Raw genomic sequence first — 9,876 nt, 5'->3', positions numbered from 1 at the left:
TTTATTTTCCTCCCCAACAAGGATTAGGAAGGAAAAACTGGGCAACGCCGGGTACTCAGCTAGTCTATCTATATATATAAAACTCAACGTGTGTGTGTATGTATGTATGTATGTATTTGTGTATGTATGTGTGTATGTTCCACAAAAACTTTCAAACGGCTAAAGGTATTAACATGAAACTTGGCACGAGATAGGAGGTCGAGATAGGAGGTTGAGATAGGAGGACGGGAAAGGAGGACTGGATAGGAGGACGGGATAGGAGGACGGGAGAGGAGGTCGGGATAGGAGGTCGGGATAGGAGGTCGGGATAGGAGGTCGGGATAGGAGGTCGGGATAGGAGGACGGGATAGGAGGTCGAGATATGAGGATGGGATAGGAGGACGGGATAGGAGGTTGAGAAAGGACGCATAGGAGGTCGGGATAGGTGGTTGGGATAGGAGGTCGAGATTGGAGGACAGGATAGGAGGTCGAGATAGGAGGATGGGATAGGAGGACGGGATAGGAGGACGGGACTGGAGGACGGGATAGGAGGACGGGATAGGAGATTGGGATAGGAGGTCAGCATAGGAGGTCGGGATAGGAGGATGGTATAGGAGGTCGGGACAGGAGGTCGAGATAGGAGGACGGGATAGGAGGTCGGGATGTGGGGTTGGGATATGACAACAATATATGAGGACGGGATTTGAAGTCAAAAGCTTCCTCCTTTGTTTATTTGCCTCCCCAAAAAGGATTAGGAAGGAAAACCGGGCAACGGCGGGTACTCAGCTAGTTACACTATAAATTAGACCGATACTGCAGAGCATAACTGGGATTGCGTAGTGTCCTGGGCTAATAGGTCATCAAGATAAAAATACAACCATAACACCACATAAGTTGTAGAGGGTATGATACCCCCTCCTATATACCCACCCCCAAGGGCTACAGACAGACCGAGACTCCACGACCATCTCGAGATTCAAACCAAGAACAGTTCACGGCTACGATGTTAAACATACCAAATTAGATCATGACCAGTATATCATAGTAGAGCCCCAGGGGAAGGGGGAAAAATGTCCCCCACAAAAATACCAAAAAGGTTCACATATAATTGGAACACACAAGTCCTAGCAGTGTAATGGTGAAGTCATCTACGGCAGAAAATCATACAGTGGCTAGATGGATGTATAAATTGATGTCCGTGTCCCTCCATCAGGTATCAAACCAAGATTCACTTAATCCGAATTGGTACCATTACCTATATTAAAAAGAAAACAAGGAAAAAGTATGTGTTAAAATCAATCAATCATAAATATATATAAATATATATATGTATAGATAGATAGATCACAAAACAAGACCTGGAAGAACAGAGGAAATGCAATTGGGTTAAATGATCAGAGAAATGGCGCAAAGCTCAATACTTCATTGAGGCCTAGTGGTTGTGTAGTTTTCAAACGCCAAATCCATTAACATTCGCGTTGTGCCAACCATTTTGCAAGATCTCCACCACGCATCCCAGGAAGGATACAGTCAATGCCACAAATTTTAAGTAAAGATGAGTCACATTCATGTTGTAGCTTGAAGTGTTGTGGAATCGGTTTCAAGTCCCCCATCACATGTGTAGTCTTGGCTAGATTTATGTCCCGTACATGTTCGCATACCCAAATTTTTAAGGCACGTGTAGTCAGTCCTATATAGATTTTTGGAGAAAGGAAGGAAGGCGCCTCATGTGCGGGATCAGTAGATCTTGCAGGTGGGGGTAGGGGACGGTGATTCCCAAGCCGCTTACCAAAGTTGGTTGTGCGCCCCCACACACAACAAGGTTACGAGCAGAAGAGATATGGAAGAAGGTCCACTGCAGCCCTCCTGGGTAAGAGTAAAATCAAAACCGAATGACCAGGGAGTCAGGAGTTTGTCTGGCGCAGAGAGGAACCATCAGGCAGCCAAGTAAAATCAATGGATTTATTAGATGCAACGCGTTTCGCTGCGCATGCGCAGCTTCATCAGGCATGACAAGGGAAGGCTGGTAACAGATATATACCTCCAGGAATTAACCATTAGAGTGCTTTTTGAAAAGCACATATCCATATATAGATGTGACAATGTATGAAAAATATATAAATAGATATAAATATATATAAATAGGCAAACAAAAGTCATAAAAATAATAATAAAACAGCAATATAAAAGCACAATGCAATCTTATAAACATATATATATATATATATATATATATATATAATATAATTATCGCATGTGGTGTGAATTTAACACCACAAGCGACTCAAGGAATCACACCGCTTAGTCACCGGTGCGGCATTCAACAACGCAAGTTGGATATTATTTCGAAAAATTTATATGATATAAAGAGTTATGTATGTTAATTCAAAGGATAAATTTTTTTTATTGTATATCGCTGCCTTATTAAAATAAAAAGTAAATAATAAACAGTGCGGTAAACCAAATCGCAACTGACCAGAAGGGGATGTATGAACACTACTTGGAGGAAAGTGAAAAAGATGAACTAGAATGACTAGTGCGGTATTGAATACAGCACCCGGCGAAAACGCAGGGTGTGAATATTCGTAAAGAGATCCAAATTTACAAACAATAAATAATTAAATAAAAAATACAGAAGTATCTATATGCAGAAAGGAAACTTAGATAATAAAACATAAGAAATAATAAATACACAGTGGGGCGCTCCAGGGTGAACAGCACAGAAGGAACGAGGAAAAAATAGATCAAGGTATAATATTTTGGAGATTAATCCATAAGAAAAAATGGGAAATTTTTAAACCCTAAATTATCAGATTATTTAACTGTATCGATACATTCATTAAAACCTTGAGGGTGCAAAGTATGTAGTTTGTGAATCCAGAAGGATTCACGATTATTTAATCTTTGTATTCTGTTAGGTAAATGAATGGGGATAGTTTCTAGAATAATTAATTTCAAAGTTTCGGTATTTTTCTGATGGTGAAGAGTGAAATGTCGGGACAAACTATGCAACAAAAAAACATGTTTTATGTTCCATCTGTGCTTGTTCATCCTGGAGCGCACCGTTTGTGTGGTACGGCCAACGTATTGGCGGTCGCAACCACAGGTTAATAGATAGATAGCAAAAGTGGTGTCGCAATTTAGTGAATCTTTTATTTTATATGTTTGTTGTGTGAAAAAGGAAGAAAAAGTATCAGTTTGGATGATCCATTCACAACAAAGGCAGCGACTTTTGTTTTTTACAAGGGAAACAATATGGTTTAATGGAACAGGAATTCTGTGGTGTAAGATGTTCGGAAAATCTACTGGGGGCTAATAAATTGCTGAGATTTTTGGAACGTCTGTAGGTGACATTAGGAACTGGGGGAATTATTTGGTTTAGAATTTTATCATTTTGAATAATGGGCCAGTTTTTAGTTAGTATTTTTCCGATATTAGATGCCTAAATATTGAAATTCGTAACAAAATTATATCTAAAGGGGTTATGAGGCTGATTGGAACTGGATTTTTTGGAAATAGATGTAACCAAATCAGATTGTTTTTTGTCTTTCACCTTCATGTATGCCTTGGTTAGGAGTGATTTAGGATAGCCCTTCTGTATGAAGCGTTGTTTTAAAACCTCAGCTTGAGAAATAAAATCTGAATCAGAAGTACAATTTCTGCGAATTCGTAAATACTGGCCGAATGGCACCCCTCTTAGCCAGCTTGGATAATGTGCACTATCGAACTGGAAAAAACTGTTAATATCGACAGATTTGAAAAAAGTCTTCGTGGAAATAGTGCCATCGACTGTTTTACGGATATCAAGGTCTATACTTTCCGAAAATGAAACTAATTTACTTGCGAAAGGGCTTTCCTTTTGTCCTGCTGCACGTCCGAATGACTTCCAGTTATTCTTACATCTAAACGACTTTATTCGTAGATTAACATTGAGCCGTCACTTTTTTATCCAGAACAGATCCGATCATCAAACTATTAATACCCCCCAAATTTCGAATTTGGGAGTTTGTAATTCTAACATTGGTAACACTTCAACTTCTGTTACCACACCAGTTGACATGACCCCAGCTCGTCATGTACTAGTAAAACCCAAATCTTTGTTTTATCCTTTACACAACCGTGGCAGCCATCTTGAGACTTTTTACCATATGGTCATGCAGGATTTTTCAAATTTATGTGATAAATCTGTTATTTTTAAGGAGAATGATAATCTAACTTCTGCTGAGAGAATTGCAATTAAATCCATACAGAACAATAAATCTATTATTGTTCGCCCTGCAGATAAAGGTGGGGGGGTCGCTGTTTTGAATAGGGCTGATTATAAAAATGAAGCCCTCAGAATCTTATCAGATCTCGAATATTACACCCCGCTTTCCTATGACCCTTCTCCTCATATTTTTTCACAATATTGTTTGCTTATAGGTGGAGCTATAGAAAAACAATTGTTGGATAAAAGGGAGCACACATTTCTCAATATTAAAAATTATAATTTACCTATTTTTTATTATTTACCCAAATTACACAAATGCTTAACCAATCCCCCTGGAAGACCTATTATTTCTGGTACTGGTTCGATTACTGCAAACCTTTCCCACTTTATAGATTTATTTCTCCAACCTTTTGTTTTACATTTACCATCCTATTTGAGAGATTCAGCTCAGCTCATTTCTGAATTACATGCCCTATCCCTACCCACTCATTATAGTTTCCTTACCCTGGATGTGTGCTCCCTCTATTCTAACATCTCCACTGATTTAGGTGTTCCTGCAATTAAACATTTTCTACAAGAGGACCCCTCACTAAACCCCAGTCAGTCAGAATTTTTACTGGAGTCTATTAGATTTATTCTTCTTAACAATGTTTTTGAATTCAATCATACCATCTATCGGCAGAACAGGGGCTGTGCCATGGGGACTCGATTCGCCCCCAGTTACGCTAATTTGTTCATGGGGCGATTCGAGTCCCTAGTTATGGCACAGTCCCTGCATTTTAAGTCTGTTTTTTTCTTTCATCGTTATATAGACGACCTTTTCTTGATCTGGGTAGGTACCAAACATGAAGCTGACCTCTTTGTACATGAGTTGAATACTAATACATGGGGCATAAAATTTACTATGCATTATGCAGAAAACTCAATCAAATTTTTAGACCTTGATATCCATAAAACAGTCGATGGCACTATTTCCACGAAGACTTTTTTCAAATCTGTCGATATTAACAGTTTTTTACAGTTCGATAGTGCACATTATCCAAGCTGGCTAAGAGGGGTGCCATTCGGCCAGTATTTACGAATTCGCAGAAATTGTACTTCTGATTCAGATTATATTTCTCAAGCTGAGGTTTTAAAACAACGCTTCATACAGAAGGGCTATCCTAAATCGCACCTAACCAAGGCATATATGAAGGTGAAAGACAAAAAACAATCTGATTTGGTTACATCTATTTCCAAAAAATCCAGTTCCAATCAGCCTCATAACCCCTTTAGATATAATTTTGTTACGAATTTCAATATTGAGACATCTAATATCAGAAAAATACTAACTAAAAACTGGCCCATTATTCAAAATGATAATATTCTAAACCAAATAATTCCCCCAGTTCCTAATGTCACCTACAGACGTTCCAAAAATCTCAGCAATTTATTAGCCCCCAGTAGATTTTCCGAACATCTTACACCACAGAATTCCTGTTCCATTAAACCATATTGTTTCCCTTGTAAAAAACAAAAGTCGCTGCCTTTGTTGTGAATGGATCATCCAAACTGATACTTTTTCTTCCTTTTTCACACAACAAACATTTAAAATAAAAGATTCACTAAATTGCGACACCACTTTTGCTATCTATCTATTAACCTGTGGTTACGACCGCCAATACGTTGGCCGTACCACACAAACGGTGCACTCCAGGATGAACAAGCACAGATGGAACATAAAACATGGTTTTTTGTTGCATAGTTTGTCCCGACACTTCATCATCAAAAAACACCGAAACTTTGAAATTAATTATTCTAGAAACTATCCCTATTCATTTACCTAACAGAATACAAAGATTAAATAATCGTGAATCCTTCTGGATTCACAAACTACATACTTTGCACCCTCAAGGTTTTAATGAATGTATCGATACAGTTAAATAATCTGATAATTTAGGGTTTAAAAATTTCCCATTTTTTCTTATGGATTAATCTCCAAAATATTATACCTTGATCTATTTTTTCCTCGTTCCTTCTGTGCTGTTCACCCTGGAGCGCCTCACTGTGTATTTATTATTCCTTATGTTTTATTATCTAAGTTTCCTTTCTGCATATAGATACTTCTGTATTTTTTATTTAATTATTTATTGTTTGTAAATTTGGATCTCTTTACGAATATTCACACCCTGCGTTTTCGCCGGGTGCTGTATTCAATACCACACTAGTCATTCTAGTTCATCTTTTTCACTTTCCTCCAAGTAGTGTTCATACATCCCCTTCTGGTCAGTTGCGATTTGGTTTACCGCACTGTTTATTATTTACTTTTTATTTTAATAAGGCAGCGATATACAATAAAAAAAAATTTATCCTTTGAATTAACATACATAACTCTTTATATCATATACATTTTTCGAAATAATATCCAACTTGCGTTGTTGAATGCCGCACCGGTGACTAAGCGGTGTGATTCCTTGAGTCGCTTTTGGTGTTAAATTCACATAACATGCGATAATTATATTATATATATATATATATATGTTTATAAGATTGCATTGTGCTTTTATATTGCTGTTTTATTATTATTTTTATGACTTTTGTTTGCCTATTTATATTTATTTATATCTATTTATATATTTTTCATACATTGTCACATCTATATATGGATATATAATTCTATGTAACAACTCTTTCAAAAAGCACTCTAATGGTTAATTCCTGGAGGTATATATATCTGTTACCAGCCTTCCCTTGTCATGCCTGATGAAGCTGCGCATGCGCAGCGAAACGCGTTGCATCTAATAAATCCATTGATTTTACTTGGCTGCCTGATGGTTCCTCTCTGCGCCAGACAAACTCCTGACTCCCTGGTCATTCGGTTTTGATATATAGATTTTTGAACAAGGACATACAGCATAATAGACTACATAGCGTGTAGAGCAAGATATGCGATGATGTCTGATCTGGTACGTTTTTTGCCATTGTAAGTCCACAAAATTTGTAGCTCTCTGTATATTCGGGCACGCGACACATTGTCCACAGGGTATACACCCATTCTTTGGTCCACTTGACCCAAAGTAATTTCTGACCTGAGTAGGTGGACTGTATTCACTTTTAACCAGGAGATTCACTAAGTTCCTAGCTCTTCTTGCAGTAATGGATGGTTGTGATGGTACATAATGTCTCAATATTGGGTCAGTAGCAAGTAATGGCCAATACTTGGCAAGACATGATTTCAAACGATTTCATTGGGAGTGTGTGGCGGTATTCCGAGAAGGCTGTAAAAATTGTTAGCGTGGAATCTTCCTCGCTTTATTATAGGCACGCTTCAAAACTCGATTGCTATATCCCCTATTGCGGAATCTTGAGCGGAGATCATCCGCTTGGAGTTTAAATGTATCCTCAGAAGAGCAGATGCGTCTCATTCGGAGATATTGCCCATAGGGAATTGTTTTAATAGTATGTTCTGGATGTGAAGAAGATGCATGGAGGAATGAGTTGACCGAAGTAGACTTTCTGAAGAAATCCGTCTGTATATACCCCTGTTGATCTCACTGTAAGAGAACATCCAAAAATTCAATTCTGTTCACATGGTAGGTATATGTGATGCTAATATTAAACTAATTCTGGTTTAAAAATGAAACAAATTGTGCCGACTGAACAGAATAACCCTGCCAGATCATGAGGATGTCATCGATGTACCATGCCCAGAACAGGACACGGTCAATCTCGACATCCCCATGATCTGACAGGAATAGGTCCCTCTCCTACAGCCCCAGGAAAAGACAAGCATACGAGGGCACACAAGGGGCCCCCATAGCTGTCCCCCGAAGCAGGTAGAGGGATCCATTAAATGAAAAAAAATTGTGGGACAACGTAAACTCCAATAATTCCAAAAAAAAAGAGTAGTTACTAGAATTCAGAAACAATCGTGTTGCAGCCAAACCATCCTCATGCTTGATACTGGTATATAAAGATTCCACATCCAATGCAACTAAAAGGGTGTCTCATCTAGTTGGACACCATTTATCCAACATATCAGATCAGTGGTGTCTTTAACAAACGATGGTAACTCCTCAACCAAAGGGTTGAGTTTGGAGTCAATAAATTTGGCAATATTATCCATCAGATTACCTGTGCAGGAGATGATGGGTCTCCCCGGTGGTCTGGTCTGATTTTTGTGAATCTTTGGTAGAAGATACATTGTTGAAATAATGGGATGTTGGATCCATAGTGCATCAGCCAACTTCTGTGATATTGTGGATGTACTGACTGCTTGCTCCAAAATATTTTTCAAGATGGTCTGAAAATTAGACAAAGGATTAAAAGTTAATCTCTTATTGCATGATGTATCCCGAAGATGGCGGCTTGCTTACATTTCGTACATGGCTCTTGGCCACACAACAATATTGCCGCCTTTATCAGAGGGCTAGAATATAATGTCAGGTAGATTGGTCAATTTTTTGAGACTCTGTTGCTGGTCACTCGTCAAATTGTCATGGGCAATATTTTTGGGAAAGGATTCAATTTCATTACTAATCATTTTGACAAACAAGTCAATAGTTGGGTATAGGGAGAGAGGAGGGAATTTCTTAGACTTAGAGCATATGCATTGGGGTACCTGTTCTTAAGATGGAATCTCCTGGTCGGCCAAAAGTTCATTTAATGTCTGGATGGCTCTTCTCTCTTCTGGGGATGTAAATAAACATGTTTCATCAGTATTATGATGCCACTTTTTAAATAATAAATTCCGTGCGAATAAATGCAGATCCTTAAGCACCATGAAGTTATCAAATGGTGCTGAAGGAAAAAAGGTAAGTCCCCTCTCTAGCACGGATTTATCTGTCTCAGAGAACATATATGTAGATAAATTGATCACCTGTAGGTTGTTAATAGGTATCATCCTCTGCTCATCATTTCCCAAATGTCTTTTTGCGCTGGGTCTATTGTCATCTTTCTTTTGTTTGTATCGGCAGTTTGCTTGATGAAATCTATATGTATTATTTCCGTGTTCACTTGAAGATGATATAGAGGATATAGACCCCAACCTTTCTCTTCCTCCCTCTAATGGGGGACGGCGCCATTTATACACCTGATTAGTTTGAACGTCATTTAGGTCCCTCGATAGTTTCTTACTCTTCCTGTCTGAAATGTCCTTTTCCCAATCCTCAAATTGTTTGTCCATATTTTGATTGAAGATATCTAGTTCCTCAGTTGTATTCTCTTTTTTGAGTAATAATTGCGTTTGTTAAATTTCGTTCTTTTTCCCCTTAATATTGTCCTTATATATTAATTAGTAGATCCACCACTGCATGTACTCTGTTGTATACAATATGCGGACCTTTGATTTAATGTAAAATGTATGAGATGATTGACAATAACAGAGCATTTGTGTAGGGTTAGAATGGATTGACTTTTTATTTATATATATATACGTTATTTTTACCATTAGGTGTCAGTGTTGCCTCCTTTGTTTATGTTTGACATCAACATTGTACTGTTTCACTACTAGATGTCTCTCTCGGCACAGGTAATACACCATTGCCGAGCATGTCGCTGGGTGCACATGCGCTGGCCCTGCCTGCCCCGGCTCTCCTGGCGGTCACGTGACGTGCGGTCATGTGATTTCACGTGGCATGTCACATGACACGACGACTTCTGGGAGGACGCAGCATCGGCCGGAGGCCGCGTTCATGCGCCATGACACC

The 9,876-nt window shown here is 38.5% G+C and overlaps 1 long non-coding RNA gene across 2 annotated transcripts; it reads right to left on the bottom strand.

Moving 5' to 3' along the window:
* Positions 1–611: 611 nt before the first annotated feature.
* On the bottom strand, positions 612–8,858 carry LOC130276862 (uncharacterized). 2 transcript variants are annotated; one of them, XR_008845271.1, is made up of 3 exons: positions 8,790–8,858; positions 8,303–8,471; positions 612–1,234 (listed from the first exon to the last, which is right to left on the bottom strand). It is a non-coding gene; the product is annotated as an uncharacterized LOC130276862 (long non-coding RNA). The 2 variants fall into 2 exon arrangements; XR_008845272.1 differs by lacking the exon at positions 612–1,234 and adding an exon at positions 7,554–7,722.
* Between the last annotated feature and the right edge of the window lie 1,018 nt (positions 8,859–9,876).

Source organism: Hyla sarda, chromosome 6, assembly GCF_029499605.1.
Source record: "Hyla sarda isolate aHylSar1 chromosome 6, aHylSar1.hap1, whole genome shotgun sequence".
NCBI classification, from domain to species: domain Eukaryota; kingdom Metazoa; phylum Chordata; class Amphibia; order Anura; family Hylidae; genus Hyla; species Hyla sarda.
This window is presented reverse-complemented; position numbering and strand designations above follow the sequence as displayed.